Source organism: Lutra lutra, chromosome 13 (genome assembly GCF_902655055.1).
Source record: "Lutra lutra chromosome 13, mLutLut1.2, whole genome shotgun sequence".
In the NCBI taxonomy this organism is placed as follows: domain Eukaryota; kingdom Metazoa; phylum Chordata; class Mammalia; order Carnivora; family Mustelidae; genus Lutra; species Lutra lutra.
The window spans coordinates 1345833-1364527 of record NC_062290.1 but is presented as its reverse complement, the minus strand read 5'-3'; the positions used below and the strand labels follow the sequence as shown (position 1 = coordinate 1364527).

The 18695-nt window shown below is 46.9% G+C and overlaps 1 long non-coding RNA gene and 1 pseudogene across 1 annotated transcript in view; both read right to left on the bottom strand.

Annotated features, from left to right (window-relative positions):
• The window catches only part of LOC125084087 (uncharacterized), a 26044-nt gene extending 7349 nt beyond the window's left edge, over window positions 1-18695 (bottom strand). Inside the window, exons 1-2 of the long non-coding RNA XR_007122467.1 lie at window positions 18525-18695; window positions 1424-1498 (exon numbers count right to left, since the gene is read on the bottom strand). This is a non-coding gene — a long non-coding RNA (uncharacterized LOC125084087). The remainder of the gene's footprint in view (window positions 1-1423; window positions 1499-18524) is intronic.
• LOC125084085 (uncharacterized) lies at window positions 17086-18557 on the bottom strand (annotated as a pseudogene).

Sequence of the window (18695 nt, the reverse complement as noted above, 5' to 3'; positions counted from 1 at the left end):
CTGCTGCTGCTGCTGCTGCTGCTGCTACTGCTACTACTACTGCTGCTACTACTACTGCGGCTACTGCTACTGCTGCTACTGCTACTACTACTGCTGCTACTACTACTGCGGCTACTGCTACTGCTGCTACTGCTGCTGCTACTGCTACTACTACTGCTGCTACTACTACTGCGGCTACTGCTACTACTACTACTACTGCTACTGCTACTACTACTACTACTACTGCTACTGCTACTACTACTACTATGGCTACTGCTGCTACTGCTACTACTACTGCTGCTACTACTACTGCGGCTACTGCTACTACTACTACTACTGCTACTACTGCTACTGCTACTACTACTACTACTGCTACTGCTACTGCTACTACTACTACTACAGCTACTGCTACTACTACTATAACTACTGCTACTACTTCTACTGCTATACTGTTACTGCTACTACTACTACTACGGCTACTGCTGCTACTGCTACTACTACTGCTACTACTGCTACTGCTACTGCTGCTACTGCTACTGCTACTACTACGGCTACTGCTGCTACTGCTACTACTACTGCTGCTACTACTACTGCGGCTACTGCTACTACTACTATAACTACTGCTGCTACTGCTACTACTACTACTACTGCTACTGCTACTGCTGCTACTACTACTACAGCTACTGCTACTACTACTATAACTACTGCTACTACTGCTACTGCTACTACTGTTACTGCTACTACTACTACTACGGCTACTGCTGCTACTGCTACTACTACTGCTACTACTGCTACTGCTACTGCTGCTACTGCTACTGCTACTGCTACTACTACGGCTACTGCTGCTACTGCTACTACTACTGCTGCTACTGCTACTGCTACTGCTGCTACTGCTACTACTACTGCTACTACTGCTACTGCTACTGCTGCTACTGCTACTGCTACTACTACTACTACGGCTACTGCTACTACTACTACACATGTTGATGCAGTCATCTCTTCCTGACTAGAGTACTGGAAATCCTAATTTTGTCCTTGGGAAGTCTGTTTGGTATCTGGTACCATTTTGCATTGCAATTGTTTTTCTTCCCACTTCTAGAAAACCGTGTTTCTGTTGTGTAGTTTATGAAAACACCTGTAAGTGTTAAGACTGAATAGGTCTGACTAGTCCATAGTATTTAATCAGAATGGAGAAGAGTGCAGGCCCCTGTCTGGGTATATTTAGTGCATGATGGTCCAGAGGGGACAAACTTAGGATCAGTAAGGATATTGACAAGTGCCCAGAGCCCTTGGGTTCTTTGGTATGTATTACAGTTGCCAGGAAAGTACAAGGGTTTTGTGTCTCAGAATACACATCAGTTCTTTAACAGTTTTGCCCAGTCGTGACGCAAGGCCATGTACGTTCTGCTCAACCTGAAAAGCAAACAGTTACTGACACACTCACCCCGATGACATTTCGACACCGCGTAATCAATCACGTTCTCTTTTCCGATCTGCCAGTTTTGTTTTCCTCGTGGACCTAGATCAGGGAAGGGAAATATCAAGAGTGTCATCAAACATTTAAGCGCATCAAGATAACGAGCATATGTCCTTGTTTTCTAAAGAAAAGAAATTATTAAAGCCCGAAAAGCAAGGTTTAAATTAAGCATACCGGTAAGTAGATTCAGCTTTCTAGAAATGAGGAACTTTTGTTTAAAATGATTTAAGAGGCACGCCGGGGGAGGGGGATACTGGCTCAGCGAGTTCAGCATTTGCCTTCAGCTCGAGTCATGATCTCAGGATCCTGAGATCCAGCCCCATGTCGGGCTCCCTGCTCAGCGGGACCTCAGCTTCTCCCTCGGCCCCTCCCCCACTCCTGCTCATTTTCTCTCTCTCTCTCACTGAGACAAATAAATTAAATCATTAAAATCAATCCATCCATCCGTCAATCAAATGATTCAAGAAATCAGTGCAAAGCTACAAACGGGAGTAGCTTCCTGAAGTTCTCTTCTTGGGGAGATGAGAGGTAACCAGGTGGTTCTGTCCTCCACAGAGACAAAGAAGCTGTTTGTTGTTTCCCGGGTTTTCCAGAAAACACTGTATGTTCAAAGATTAACATGATACTTACCTGAACTACTCATCCTCCTCTTTATCATTCATAAGCTTTTTCAGTTAAACACATTTTACATGCATGTTCACTTCTGTAAATACACACACATGCATGTACGTAGTTGGACAAGAACGTAAAGTTTTAAAATAAGTTAACCGTATCCAGGCAATATACATCCCACATGCTTAGTCTTAATTGGAACTTCACGGAAAGCAAGGATGTGTTAAGAGAGTGATGGATCATTTTTAGAATCTGTATTTATGCTCTTTAATCCCCCAAGATTTCAGGTGACGACGTTATTCACTAAATTAATCTAATATTAGTCCCAGGTGTTAAAAATCAAAAGATCTCAAAAATTACATCTAAAGTGTAATATAATCATCAAGTTTAACAATGAAGGGATGACATTTAAAAATCACATGCGGATCACAGAGGGGAAATGACCAAGTTACAATGATTTGCACTATTTTTTGGAGTCTACGAAAACCATTTTTTTTAATAAAATGGCAGTTTTCCTTCAGTTAAATACACGTGTTTATATTTTCATGCCCTAAAATACTTTGTATAAAGAATAATTTATCTGACCCATTAAACCAACAGATGAAATTCAGAAGGTTTAAAATAATGAGGCTAGAATGAGGATACACAGCCACTTTTTAACTCAGGACTGTCAAACGGACGCGGTTTGTCCAAGGACTGGTGTAAGACGGCAGTATCACTCCTGCCATTTTCTTTCTTTCTTTTTTTTAATTTTATTTATTTATTTGACAGAGAGATCACAAGTAGGCAGAGAGGCAGGCAGAGAGAGAGGAGGAAGCAGGCTCCCTGCGGAGCAGAAAGTCCGATGTGGGGCTCGATCCCAGGACCCTGAGATCTCGACCATGAGCCGAAGGCAGAGGCTTAACCCACTGAGCCACCCAGGTGCCCCACTCCTGCCGTTTTCAATACAATGTGTACACCTCTGCAGGAAGCAACAGAATTTTTGAGCTTGTTTACCTTACATCTAATAGCATTGACTTTTTTTTTTTCATATTTTATTTATTTATTTGACGAGACCCAGCAAGAGAGGGAACACAAACAGGGGGAGTGGGAGACGGAGAAGCAGGCCTCCCGCTGAGCAGGGGTTCCTGACACGGGGCTCGATCCCAGGACCCGGGGATCATGGCCTGAGCGGAAGGCGGACGCTTAATGACTGAGCCACCAAGCATTCCAGTATTGACTTTTTAAGTATTTTTTCTGCCTTTTGGTTAATCCAGTATGTGGAGATTTCGTTACTGTTACAGAGCTCCTCTTGGCGCTTCTGCGAGAGAGGGTTTATCTCAAAACACCGGCACCCGTGAGACCGCAACTGTTGAGTCTCCTGCGCACCCTGTTTTCTTGTTTTTGAGCTCTGACCTATTTTTTTAATTTATTTTCTAAGCTTTTTAAAAATGTTTACTTACAGTTGAAGTGCAGTTGACATACAATGTTGTATCAGCTTCAGGGGTGCAGCAGGGAGATGGGGCAATTCCTCCCATTACTCAGGGCTCCCCGAGGTAAGGGCAGCTGTCACCTGTCACCGTTCAAGGCCATTACAATATTATTGACTATGGTCCCGATCCTGTATTTTCATCTCCAGGGCTTATTTATTTTATAACTGGAAGTTTGTTCTTAATCTCCTTTATCTTGCCCTATACCCCTACATCCTACCCCTCTGGCAACCACCAGTTTGTTCTCTCTATTTCTGGGTCTCTTTCTGCTTTGTTTATTTTGATTTTTAGATTCCACATGTAAGTGAACTCGTATGGTATTTGTCTTTCTCAGTCTGACTTGTTTCATTTAGTGTAACACCCTCTAGGCCCACCCATGTTGTCACAGTGAAGATCTCACTGTTTTCTGTGACTGAGTGATACTCGTGTGTGTGTGTGTGTGTGTGTGTGTGTATGGGGACACACATGCCACCTCTTCTTTATCTGTCAATGGATGTTCGGTTCCTTCTGTATCTTGGCCATTGTAAATGATGTTGCAGGAAGCATAAGGATGTATGTATCTTTGGAATTAATGTTTTCATTTTCTTTGAGTGAATGCCCAGTAGTAGAATCACGGGATCAGATGGTGGTTCTATTTTTAATTTTTTAAAGGAAGCTCCATGCTGTCTTGCACGGTGTTTGCACTGGTTTATGTTCCCACCAACTTTTAGTTGGTGCTTCTTAACTCTCTCTAGGCCAAAGGAGTCAAAGGAATTCCGTGTACTTTCCACTTGGAGAGGAGAAGTGGCAGCCTTGCGCGCACGGCAGCCCGGTCGGTGCGTCCGTGGGGAGCCGTGTCCCGACAGCCGCGGGGTGCGGCCGCTGCGAGCCGTGAGTTTGTACCTGTGCCGGTGAGACGCTGTTCCCTCGCTCGGTGTGAAATCTGCTGTCGCCCATCCATCGTGTCCAGCTCATGTCATCTACTGACTCCGTTTCTCCCGGGACAGACGGAAGGCTCACTCCCTTGGACGGCTGTTAAATGGCTTTCTCGGTCGGGCATGTGGCTTTGTTCCGCCCTCATCACCGAAGAATTTTTCCGCAGTGTTCTGAAGGCTCAGGAGCACAACTGGCGGTCTCCTGTGAGAGGGGAGATGCGTCTGGTCCAACCAGCGTGTTTCTGTCCTCTCCGAGCCCCTTCGCCCACCACGTCCTGTGTTATGGCTCCGGATTTTCTCCTTAAGGTGTGCATTGGGCCACAACCCATGCGTCCCTGGGAGAGGTTGTGACTTGGAGCTGTACGGCCGGACCCTGTCGCCGACAACGCCTCTGCACACGGTCTGTAGCTGGCAGACCCGGCACCGGCCACTCGGCACCCTTCAGGGCTCAGTGCAGAGCACGGCTGCGTGTGCAGCAACGAGAAGGGACCCACAACTGACACACTTAGCACGTGGGGTCCATCTCGGGGGCCTGGCTCAGGGTGTCAAGTGTGGGGCGATCCCATCTGAAAGACGTTCTTGGAAAGGCAAACCCACAGTGATGGAGTGGCCAGGCGCAGCGTCTTCTCCTCCTCACTGTTAACTCATGATGTTTCCCAAGACTTGATCCAACAATTTGTTCCTCTTTAGAGTCTGACCTATTGTAAGTTCCTCATTTTCGTGACAGGTGACAGAGCCACGGGCAGTGTTTTCGGATTTGCGGGTCACACTCTGCACCGTGGACCATAGCGGTCCTCTCTCTGCCCCCGGGCGTTGGTGGGGGGCTGGGGCGTCGGAGCACCCTCTGGGGTCATCTCCAACCGGATGTCTCCTGCACCCCTGTGCCCATGTCCTCACAGCTCCCCAGCCCTGAGGACATTGCCTTCAGCTTTGGGTTTTCTTGGCTTTTTTTTTTCTATATATATTTGATCAGGCCTCCATTGAGTTTTGACCTGGATTTACTTCCTAACCTCCAGCTTTAACGGCTTTTGTTATGCTAGACTAGTCGTTTTTCACAGTCTCCTAGGCTGACGGTGTCCTCTTAAATACCGCTTTAATTTCACAGAGCCTTTCTGCGGTGTGATCTGGTTCTTCCCCTTTACCTAGCTGGGGTTCACCCCACTCTCACTATCAACGGACACCTGCAGCCCAGAGATCCCAGACGCTCAGCACAAAAGGTCTCATTGGCCAAATGAAGCTGCTCCGAGGACTTTGGTTGTGAAGTCAGTTAAAACACGGCGAGGAGCGAAGGGAAAGGAATAGGGTTCAGGAGTGGGTGCAGGGAAGGGGGCAAGCAGGGCGGTGGGACTCACTCCCCGAATCCTGGTCGCACTGTGTTACTGTCCGCTGTGTGTCTGTCTGTCTGTCTCTGCTGCACAAAGTGTCCTGGCTCTGTTGTTGACCTGGGAGCCGGGAGACCCGTCAGAGGAGGGCCGTGCAGCCAGGCACCCCATCCCATCACGACTGCCAGGGAGCCTGCAGAGTGGCCCAGGCTATATTTGTGTTTCTCAGGCCCAGGACACAGAGGGCCCCAAAGGGCGGTTGAAGGGAAACCCTCAGGAAAGCATCGAGTCTCGAACTGCAGGTAGCCCTTCGTCTTTCCTTTCCCTCTCTGTCCGGGTTTGACACACTCACGCTCCGCTTACGAACCTCCATCTGCCAGGCGTACCTGGGGTGCCCCGGCGCGGATGGCCCGTGCGCTGACACGGACCAGCTCACATCCTCCCCCTTTCCTTGTGTTCTCATCCTCGCCAGCAGTACTGGATGTTAACAAACGAGACCACAAATGCACATTATGCTCCATGCCCCCACCCCACCCTGCCGAGCACAGGGGTGGGTGGGAGAGTCAGCACCCGTGTTTGTGCTACTGAGGCCTCCTCTCTTCCTCTGGTGGCTGTTAGGGCTCTTGGTGAATGTGCTTCTCCGTCCGCAGCCAAATGCACTCGCTCGTACCAAGCTCTGGAACCAGACCCTCTTCCTCAGTCCCTGACGAAATTGAACGCCACTGGAGGGGACCTAACTGTTTGCCTCCTGTCTTTGTGGGACCGTCCCCTAAGATCCCAGGTGTGGGGGAGCAGAGAAAGCCCATTGCTCCGGATAGGTACAACCCAAAGAGAGGAAATAGACGGAAGGGGCTAAGCCACCCACCCTTAGTTCCCTCTTCCCAAATGACCAATCAAAATCTTTCTACTATAATGTGAAGAGTCAGGGTGCCTGGGCGGCTCAGTCGGTCAAGCATCTGCATTCGGCTCAGGTCACGATCCCAGGGTCCGGGGAGCAAGCCCCACATGGGACTCGGGGAAGCTGCTTCTCCCTCTGCCCCTCCCCCTGCATTGTGTGCTCCCTCTCTCTCTTTGTCTCTCAGATAAATAAATCTTAAAAGAAAAATAAAGATTCAGAAAACGACAAAAAGACAAACATGTGGCCTAATGATTTTTTGTAAGGTATATACTTGAAGCCACCACCCAAGTTGAGAAACAGCTTTGCCCTCCAGCCTAGAGGTAGCTCCCACGTACCCCCTCCCACCGCAGACACCCTTGCAGTAACAGAACCACCATCCCGACATCGGTGCTGATCAGTCGGATGGGTCCTTTCTCTCCCCTGAGGCAAGGCAAGAGTGGAAGCGGCCCAGAGGGTCACTCCAGCAAGCTCCCTCCCCATAGACACCGGTGACGTTAGGAGGTGTCCGCTGCCAACCTCTGGTCCCCACGAGTCTGATCAGAGTGTATCTTTCCCGTGTCGCATGTTGTTCATTGCTCTTTCTGCCTAAGGATTGCATTTATGGCCTTAAAATACCACTAAAATCCTTCTTTTTAACACGTAAAACAGCTCCAGCTTTCCTCTTTAGAGTAAGAGCCGTGCACAGCCCTATCTCTACAAACACGCACATACTGTGTGCTCTCAGCCCCGTGCCTCCGCGAGGCGCATCCTATGTACTCAGTTCTCGAACAGGCTATTATGGGGCTAATGCTTTGAGACGGGAAGGTAAAATTTATTTGCTTTCACCCTCAAAGTCACCATCTTCTCAAAAATGTGTTCCTCGGCAGTGTATCTGCATGAAAAACAAAGTTAATATGATCAAGAGAGAAATTTAAGTTCCAAGAAAAAGCAAATAGATTTAAAATCAGTGGCACATAATACATGTATATGTTTCTATCCATTTAAAAGTAATTGGGTAGGTGCCTGGATTGCTTAATCATTACCGTTTAGAAATGGAAAGCAGCTCAGGGGCTGTGTTATTTAAACTCTTTATTTCATGGAAAAGGAGACTGAAATCCAAAGAACCTGTTTCTCTCTCTCTCTTTTTTTAAAAATTTATTTATTTCACAGAGATACACGGCAAGAGAGGGAGCACAAGCAGGGGGAGTGGCAGAGGGAGAAGCAGGCTTCCTGCCGAGCAGGGAGCCCCATGCGGGGCTCGATCCCAGGACCCCAGGATCGAGACCTGAGCCGAAGGCAGACGCCTAACCGACTGAGCCACCCAGGTGCCCCTCAAAAGCCTGATTCTTGTCGATCAGCAATAGTAGTGGCCCAGGGGCACCTTAGTGGCTCAGTCAGTTAGGCGTCTGCCTTCGTCTCAGGTCTCGATCTTGGGGTCCTGGGATCGAGCCCATCGGGCTCCCCACTCGGCGGGAAGCCTGCTTCTCCCTCTCCATCTGCTTCTCCCCCTGCTCATGCTTGCTTTCTCTCTCTCAAATAAATGAATAAAATCTTTTTGTTAAAAAAGGAGTTGCGAGGGAGGAGTCAAGATGGCGGAGAAGTAGCAGGCTGAGACTACTTCGGGTAGCGGGAGATCAGCTAAATAGCTTATCTAAAGATTGCAAACACCTACAAATCCAATGGGAGATTGAAGAGAAGAAGAACAGCAATTCCAGAAACAGAAAATCAACCACTTTCTGCAAGGTAGGACTGGCGGAGAAGTGAATCCAAAGCGACGGGAAGATCGACCGCGGGGGGAGGGGCCGGCTCCCGGCGAGCGGCGGAGCAACGGAGCAAAATCAGGACTTTTAAAAGTCTGTTCCGCTGAGGGACATCGCTCCAGAGGCTTAACTGGGGTGAAGCCCAGGCGGGGTCAGCGCGGCCTCAGGTCCCGCAGGGTCGCAGAAGGATCGGGGGTGTCTGAGTGTCGCAGAGCTTACCGGTATTAGAACGGGGAAGCCGGCTACAGAGACAGAGCCGAGGAGTGACTCTCAGCTCGGGGTTGCCTTGAACCGGTCGCAGGCTCCGTCAGCTTGGAGCGTGGCCGGAGGCCACGGTGACGGGAGTCATTGGGCGCTGTTCTCTGAGGGCGCACTGAGGAGTGGGGCCCCGGGCTCTCGGCTCCTCCGGGCCAGACACCAGGAGGCCGCCATCTTTGTTCCCGTCCTCCGGACTCTACGGAAAGCGCTCAGGGAACAAAAGCTCCCGAAAGCAAACCCGAGCGGATGACTCAGCGCGGCCCCGGGTAAGGGCGGTGCAACTCCGCCTGGGGCAAAACGCTGGAGAATCACTACAACAGGCCCCTCCCCCAGAAGATCTACGGGAAACCCAGCCAGGACCAAGTTCACCTACCAAGGAGAGCGGCGGAATTCCAGAGGAGGAGAAAGCAAAGCACAGAACTCATGGCTTTCTCCCCATGATTTTTTAGCCTTGCAGTTAATTTAATTTTTTTTTCTTTTTCAATTTTTTTTTCTTTTTCTCTTCTTCTGCTAAATTTTTTTTAACTTTTACCGTTTTCTTTTTTTAACGTTTTATAAATAGTTTATCTAATATATATATATTTTTTCCTCTTTTTATATTTTTTCTTTATCGGCTTTCTTTTTTTTAATAGTTTTTTTTTTCTTTCTTTCTGAACCCCTTTTTATCCCCTTTCTCCCCCCTCACAATTCGGGATCTCTTCTGATTTGGCTAAAGCATATTTTCCTGGGGTTGTTGCCACCCTTTTAGTATTTTACTTGCTCCTTCATAAACTCTTATCTGGACAAAATGACAAGGCGGAAAAATTCACAACAAAAAAAAGAACAAGAGGCAATACCAAAGGCTAGGGACCTAATCAATACAGACATTGGTAATATGTCATATATAGAGTTCAGAATGATGATTCTCAAGGTTCTAGCCGGGCTTGAAAAAGGCATGGAAGATATTAAAGCAACCCTCTCGGGAGATATAAAAGCCCTTTCTGGAGAAATAAAAGAACTAAAATCTAACCAAGTTGAAATCAAAAAAGCTATTAATGAGGTGCAATCAAAAATGGAGGCTCTCACTGCTAGGATAAATGAGGCAGAAGAAAGAATTAGCGATATAGAAGACCAAATGACAGAGAATAAAGAAGCTGAGCAAAAGAGGGACAAACAGCTACTGGACCACGAGGGGAGAATTCGAGAGATAAGTGACACCATAAGACGAAACAACATTAGAATAATTGGGATTCCAGAAGAAGAGGAAACAGAGAGGGGAGCAGAAGGTATATTGGAGAGAATTATTGGAGAGAATTTCCCCAATATGGCAAAGGGAACAAGCATCAAAATCCAGGAGGTTCAGAGAACCCCCCTCAAAATCAATAAGAATAGGTCTACACCCCGTCACCTAATAGTAAAATTTACAAGTCTTAGTGACAAAGAAAAGATCCTGAAAGCAGCCCGGGAAAAGAAGTCTGTAACGTACAATGGTAAAAATATTAGATTGGCAGCAGACTTATCCACAGAGACCTGGCAGGCCAGAAAGAGCTGGCATGATATATTCAGAGTACTAAATGAGAAAAACATGCAGCCAAGAATACTATATCCAGCTAGGCTATCATTGAAAATAGAAGGAGAGATTAAAAGCTTCCAGGACAAACAAAAACTGAAAGAATTTGCAAATACCAAACCAGCTCTACGGGAAATATTGAAAGGGGTCCTCTAAGCAAAGAGAGACCCTCAAAGTAGTAGATCAGAAAGAAACAGAGACAATATACAATAACAGTCACCTTACAGGCAATACAATGGCACTAAATTCATATCTCTCAATACTTACCCTGAATGTTAATGGGCTAAATGCCCCAATCAAAAGACACAGGGTATCAGAATGGATAAAAAAACAAAAACCATCTATATGTTGCCTACAAGAAACTCATCTTACACCCGAAGACACCTCCAGGTTTAAAGTGAGGGGGTGGAAAAGAATTTACCATGCTAATGGACATCAGAAGAAAGCAGGAGTGGCAATCCTTATATCAGATCAATTAGATTTTAAGCCAAAGATTATAATAAGAGATGAGGAAGGACACTATATCATACTCAAAGGAACTGTCCAACAAGAAGATCTAACAATTTTAAATATCTATGCCCCTAACGTGGGAGCAGCCAACTATATAAACCAATTAATAACAAAATCAAAGAAACACATCGACAAGAATACAATCATAGTAGGGGATTTTAACACTCCCCTCACTGAAATGGACAGATCATCCAAGCAAAAGATCAACAAGGAAATCAAGGCCTTAAATGACACACTGGACCAGATGGACATCACAGATATATTCAGAACATTTCATCCCAAAGCAACAGAATACACATTCTTCTCTAGTGCACATGGAACATTCTCCAGAATAGATCACATTCTTGGTCCTAAATCAAGTCTCAACCGGTATCAAAAGATTGGGATCATTCCCTGCATATTTTCAGACCACAATGCTCTAAAGCTAGAACTCAATCACAAGAGGAAATTTGGAAAGAACCCAAATACATGGAGACTAAACAGCATCCTTCTAAAGAATGAATGGGTCAACCAGGAAATCAAAGAAGAATTGAAAAAATTTATGGAAACAAATGATAATGAAAACACAACAGTTCAGAATCTGTGGGACACAACAAAGGCAGTCCTGAGAGGAAAATATATAGTGGTACAAGCCTTTCTCAAGAAACAAGAAAGGTCTCAGGTACACAACCTAACCCTACACCTAAAGGAGCTGGAGAAAGAACAAGAAAGAAACCCTAAACCCAGCAGGAGAAGAGAAATCATAAAGATCAGAGCAGAAATCAATGAAATAGAAACCAAAAAAACAATAGAACAAATCAACGAAACTAGGAGCTGGTTCTTTGAAAGAATTAATAAGATTGATAAACCCCTGGCCAGACTTATCAAAAAGAAAAGAGAGAGGACCCAAATAAATAAAATCATGAATGAAAGAGGAGAGATCACAACGAACACCAAAGAAATACAGACAATTATAAGAACATACTATGAGCAACGCTACGCCAACAAATTTGACAATCTGGAAGAAATGGATGCTTTCCCAGAGACATATAAACTACCACAACTGAACCAGGAAGAAATAGAAAGCCTGAACAGACCCATAACCAGTAAGGAGATTGAAACAGTCATCAAAAATCTCCAAACAAACAAAAGCCCAGGGCCAGACGGCTTCCCGGGGGAATTCTACCAAACATTTAAAGAAGAACTAATTCCTATTCTCCTGAAACTGTTCCAAAAAATAGCAATAGAAGGAAAACTTCCAAACTCATTTTATGAGGCCAGCATCACCTTGATCCCAAAACCAGACAAGGATCCCAACAAAAAAGAGAACTACAGACCAATATCCTTGATGAACACAGATGCAAAAATTCTCGCCAAAATACTAGCCAATAGGATTCAACAGTACGTTAAAAGGATTATTCACCACGACCAAGTGGGATTTATTCCAGGGCTGCAAGGCTGGTTCAACATCCGCAAATCAATCAATGTGATACAACACATTAATAAAAGAAAGAACAAGAACCATATGATACTCTCCATAGATGCTGAAAAAGCATTTGACAAAGTACAGCATCCCTTCCTGATCAAAACTCTTCAAAGTGTAGGGATAGACGGCACATACCTCAATATTATCAAAGCCATCTATGAAAAACCCACCGCAAATATCATTCTCAATGGAGAAAAACTGAAAGCTTTTCCGCTAAGGTCAGGAACACGGCAGGGATGTCTGTTATCACCACTGCTATTCAACATAGTACTAGAAGTCCTAGCCTCAGCAATCAGACAACAAAAGGAAATTAAAGGCATCCAAATCGGCAAAGAAGAAGTCAAACTATCACTCTTCGCAGATGATATGATACTCTATGTGGAAAATCCAAAAGACTCCACTCCAAAACTGCTAGAACTTGTACAGGAATTCAGTAAAGTGTCAGGATATAAAATCAATGCACAGAAATCAGTTGCATTTCTCTACACCAACAACAAGACAGAAGAAAGAGAAATTAAGGAGTCCATCCCATTTACAATTGCACCCAAAACTATAAGATACCTAGGAATAAACCTAACCAAAGAGACTAAGAATCTATACTCAGAAAACTATAAAGTACTCATGAAAGAAATTGAGGAAGACACAAAGAAATGGAAAAATGTTCCATGCTCCTGGATTGGAAGAATAAATATTGTGAAAATGTCTATGCTACCTAAAGCAATCTACACATTTAATGCAATTCCTATCAAAGTAACATCCATTTTTTTTCAAAGAAATGGAACAAATAATCCTAAAATTTATATGGAACCAGAAAAGACCTCGAATAGCCAAAGGAATATTGAAAAAGAAAGCCAAAGTTGGTGGCATCACAATTCCGGACTTCAAGCTCTATTACAAAGCTGTCATCATCAAGACAGCATAGTACTGGCACAAAAACAGACACATAGATCAATGGAACAGAATAGAGAGCCCAGAAATGGACCCTCAACTCTATGGTCAACTCATCTTCGACAAAGCAGGAAAGAATGTCCAATGGAACAAAGACAGCCTCTTCAATAAATGGTGTTGGGAAAATTGGACAGACACATGCAGAAAAATGAAATTGGATCATTTCCTTACACCACACACGAAAATAGACTCAAAATGGATGAAGGATCTCAATGTGAGAAAGGAATCCATCAAAATCCTCGAGGAGAACACAGGCAGCAACCTCTTCGACGTCAGCCGCAGCAACATCTTCCTAGGAACATCACCAAAGGCAAGGGAAGCAAGGGCAAAAATGAACTTCTGGGATTTTATCAAGATCAAAAGCTTTTGCACAGCAAAGGAAACAGTTAAAAAAACCAAAAGACAACTGACAGAATGGGAGAAGATATTTGCAAATGACATATCAGATAAAGGGCTAGTGTCCAAAATCTATAAAGAACTTAGCAAACTCAACACCCAAAGAACAAATAATCCAATCAAGAAATGGGCAGAGGACATGAACAGACATTTCTGCAAAGAAGACATCCAGATGGCCAACAGACACATGAAAAAGTGCTCCATATCACTCGGCATCAGGGAAATACAAATCAAAACCACCATGAGATATCACCTCACACCAGTCAGAATGGCTAAAATTAACAAGTCAGGAAATGACAGATGCTGGCGAGGATGCGGAGAAAGGGGAACCCTCCTACACTGTTGGTGGGAATGCAAGCTGGTGCAACCACTCTGGAAAACAGCATGGAGGTTCCTCAAAATGTTGAAAATAGAACTACCCTATGACCCTGCAATTGCACTGCTGGGTATTTACCCTAAAGATACAAACATAGTGATCCGAAGGGGCACGTGCACCCGAATGTTTATAGCAGCAATGTCTACAATAGCCAAACTATGGAAAGAACCTAGATGTCCATCAACAGACGAATGGATAAAGAAGACGTGGTATATATACACAATCGAATACTATGCAGCCATCAAAAGAAATGAAATCTTGCCATTTGCGACAACGTGGATGGAACTAGAGGGTATCATGCTTAGCGAAATAAGTCAATCGGAGAAAGACAACTATCATATGATCTCCCTGATATGAGGGAGAGGAGATGCAACATGGGGGGTTGAGGGGGTAGGAGAAGAGTAAATGAAACAAGATGGGATTGGGAGGGAGACAAACCATAAGTGACTCTTAATCTCACAAAACAAACTGAGGGTTGATGGGGGGAGGGGGTTGGGAGAGGGGGTGGCGTTATGGATATCGGGGAGGGTATGTGCTATGGTGAGTGTTGTGAAGTGTGTAAACCTGGCGATTCGCAGACCTGTACCCCAGGGGATAAAAATATATGTTTATAAAGCTGTAAAAAAAAAAAAGAAAGAAAGAAAGGATGAATACCCAAGTTTTGTAGCAACATGGACGGGACTGGAAGAGATTATGCTGAGTGAAATAAGTCAAGCAGAGAGAGTAAATTATCATATGGTTTCACTTATTTGTGGAGCATAACAAATAGCATGGAGGACAAGGGGAGATGGAGAGGAGAAGGGAGTTGAGGGAAATTGGAAGGGGAGGTGAACCATGAGAGACTATGGACTCTGAAAAACGATCTGAGAATTCTGAAGGGGTGGGGGGTGGGAGGTTGGGGGCACCAGGTGGTGGGTATTGTAGAGGGCACGGATTGCATGGAGCACTGGGTGTGGTGCAAAAATAATGAATACTGTTATGCTGAAAAAAATTAAAAAATTTAAAAAAAAAAAAAAAAAAAGGAGTTGCACCAGCACCTGACTCTCCACGGTACCAAAATATTTACTGTGACCACACAGAGTCGCAAAGCAGACATTCATGTTCTCGCTGCACTAAGACCACCCGTGTAGAATCCCATTTTCAAAGAAAATCTTTACTTCAACTTTTTATTGTAAAAGATCCCAGGAAAGTAGAATAATGGAATAACCTGACGGCTAACTTCAATGCTTGCGAACTGTGTCAGTCAGGAGAGACCGTGTTAACCCTCAGTAACAAACGCCCGCATTGGCCTTACAGCGGCTTCTACAGCAACAGAATGTACTGCTCTACACCCAGCACAGGCCAGTGGGAAGGCGAGGGCCTTGCTTGGGGAGGTAGGTTGGCGCAGTCTCCATGGTCTTACGACTCCCACATCGAACAAGAGACTTCTGACTTTGCTATCGTGTGGGCCCAGAGCAGACTGGGGCGTCCATGCGGATGATGAGATGCTGCCCTTGACGTCCCTCCTTACTCCTGCTCACGTTCCGGTGGCAGATCCGATGACGTGGCCACGAGGACACTAACGTCAAGAACGTGGGGCGTGTACTTCCCCAGGCCGTCTGAAAGCAGGGGGAGCCAGGTGCTGGCAAACGTTAGTACCGTCTGCTTCTGCTCTGTTGGCTTCATTCATGTGTGTGCGGGAAGTATCGCATGGTGAACTACAGACAGGACACACAGATACGGCGCGTCTCTTCCCAGTAAAGACATCCCTCCCCCACATTTCCCCTGCAATATTGGGGATGGGACTTAGAGACATTTTGGCAGTTCACCCCTAACTACTTAAGTATGCATTTCTTATATTTAATTAAAAAGAAACTTTTACTTGATACTCGCATGATCCTTGCCAACCTAACCAAATCCATCGTGCCCTGGGACCTCCAGCGTCCGGCCACACTGCAGACTTCCAGGTGTTTCGGAACTTGCCTTTCCGGGGGCACCCCAGGCTCCAATGAGTGTCCTGTTGTATCTGCTCGTGTGACCTCTCTTAATAAAACGGAGGCCCTCCCGCCCCCCGGGAGCTCGCTGTATGACCCCGACTTTCTGAGGGGCCAGTTTCGCGGTCTAGTGAGGGTGGCTGTAGGCGGAGGCCCCACCTCCTGACTGTATCTGGTTGTTTCGTTGTGGAACTGCTTCCCTCGCTCCTTTATCCTGGATTCATCCGTAACCCAGAAGGCAGCTAGAAAGTCTCATTCAACTCGGGCTCACCCCTTTGAAGAAGGACACTTCCTAAGGCCTAGCATGAAGCTCCCATCTTTCCAAGGAGGAGGGGTCGCGGTCGCATGGGCTGTCGGAGGGGCTCTGCTCAGGGCTGCCAACACCCATCGCGCCCCCCGCCCCACACAGGGAAGCCGGGGGTCCGAGCGGGGATGTGCGGGTACCCTGCCAGCTCCCCTCAGAGCCTCAAAGGGAAACGTTCTAAGAAGCAATATCCCAGGCAGTGACATTTCAGATAAATCCAGAGAAGCTACGAAAATTGAGCAAGTTGGTGTAGAAAATCAGCAGTTTGAATGTCTGACGTCAGCAAGGGGAGTGCCCAAATCCTAGTGTGAACGCGTCTGCTCTCAGTTCACTCCTGTGGTTCTGCTCAGGGCTCTGGGACAGCAAGGTCTTCCCCCTCTGGCTTCTCCTTCTGAGTGTCGTGCCCAGGCCCTTCCGGCTCCCCAGTGTGGACGCTGGGGTTGCTGTCCCAGGTACCGTCTCTCTGCTCCCACCAGGCCCTCCCGGGATGTTCTCACCTACAAACGTGGCTTCAACTGCAGCCTTTGTGCTGTGAGTCCTACATCTCAGTACTGGGGTTTTCCACAGAAACTGAAACAGAACCTGTAGGATGTGTGTTTATTTAGAGCTACGTACGTGCATATATCTGCACGACAGATACATATCCTGTGTGTGGGAGAGAGACGTGGAGAGAGCTTTATTACGAGGATTGGCTCCTGCAGTCATGGAGGCTGGGGAGTCCTAACATCTGCTGTGCAAGCTGGAGACCAGGACCCTGCGGCGTACGGTCCAGTCCGAGTCCCCACCCCTGAGACTCGGGGACTGTTGGCATAATTCCCAGCCCAAGGACAGGAGCCCGTATCCCAGGCCTTCCACCGATTGACTGGGCCCACCCACATTGGGGAGGGCAACCTGCTTTATTTTTTAAGTGGACTCCTTATTCCAGTGTCAAGCTACGTGGAAATGCCCTCACAGACGCGCTCAGAAACATTTAGCCAAGTGCCTGGGTACCCTGGGATCCAGTCCAGCTGCCACAGAAAGTGCAGCATAACAGCCCGTGTACGTGGCCTCTCGGCCCCTGTGACCGCTCCTGAGCCCCTGGAGTGTTGAAAACAACATCGCGTTGCAACACTGAGCTCGCTCTGCAACTCAGCTCTTTCCAAGAATAGCTCCTTTAATGTGTGTCACTACTCAGGTGTTTCAAGCTTCTTCCTGCTTTAGGAAAAACACGAACAAAAAAGATCTCTGCCTGTTAAACTTTGCCCAATCTGATCATTTAAACAGTTCTCCTTGGCCTCTCGGATGACCTCCTCCTCCTCCTTCTGCCCCTGGTGTCCCAGAGTGGGGACAAGTGTCCCAAAGTGGTGGGAGAAGAAAGCATGAGGGTGGCCATGGCCGTCCTGGTCTCCTCTGGCATTGGGAGCAGGCTCTGTGCGCACCCGCAGCTTCTAGAGTGTTCCGTCCTGGTGTCCCCGACAACCTCCTAGGTTCCTTCCTGGGGAAGAAGACAGCATTGGACACAAAACAGAATGTGACCACACCGGGGAGCAGCCACAGCTGGACGGCCCTACGAGGTTCTGGGCTATTCCACCTCCTTTAAAATAGAATGAAAAAACGAAACAAAACAAAACAAAAAAACAAACCGAAAACCTGAAGAGGAAGGCGATCAGGATACAAACGGATGCGGGAACACGCCTGAAGTATTTTCGGATCTCAGTATCTTTCCCACCGAAAATCTAACACAGAATTGGCCAGCTTTTGTTTTAAGGAAAACTCTTTTGAGGCAGAGGTCCTCCGTGCATCTGTGCCCTGTCCCCCAGCAAAGAAATCATCTGTGCAGCGAACCCGCACAGGTGAGAATCTCATTCGGTTCAGCCCCACTCTGTTCCAACAACACGACTCACACAGTGTTTTACGTGTGTCCAGTCTGACGTCGGAAAGAACAGTGACCGGTCACGCAGCGGGATAATAGTTTTGCCTTCTTGGGCACCCCACGGGAAAACCTGTGCGGTGGCCCGGGGTCACTGTAGCCGCGGCCAGGAGCTTCCCTACGTGTTGAACGTAACTCTGCAGCCGGCGTGGAAGCTTATTTAACCGTCACAGGTGGGAAAGGGAGCGGAACTGTGGACAGTGGTGAGGAGAACCTTGCCCAAGGTCCTACCTCGAGCAGGGACTGGGGCGGGAGCTCGCCCTCGGCTTTTCCTGCTTCATGCCTGTGACCCTCCTCCGAGGCCGTTGTCCGGGAGGACGCTGTTCTGTTGACCCCGCACTGTCACGTCCACGGAGAGTCTCTGCCCCCGTGTCCGCACCTCTGGGATCTGTTCTCTCTCCCGGGCCCTTTGTCAAAGCTACTCACTGTGTCTTGATTTCTTTGGATCTTCCAGCTTCCATCCCGTCTCTCTGCTCCACTGAGCTCACTGTCCAGCGCGCGGAACCAGGCCGTGGGCTTTGCCGTGTGGCTTCTTTGCGGAGCAGCGCGTCACGGTTCCTGTCATTTAAATATGAAGTCTATTTTTAAAACTAAGCT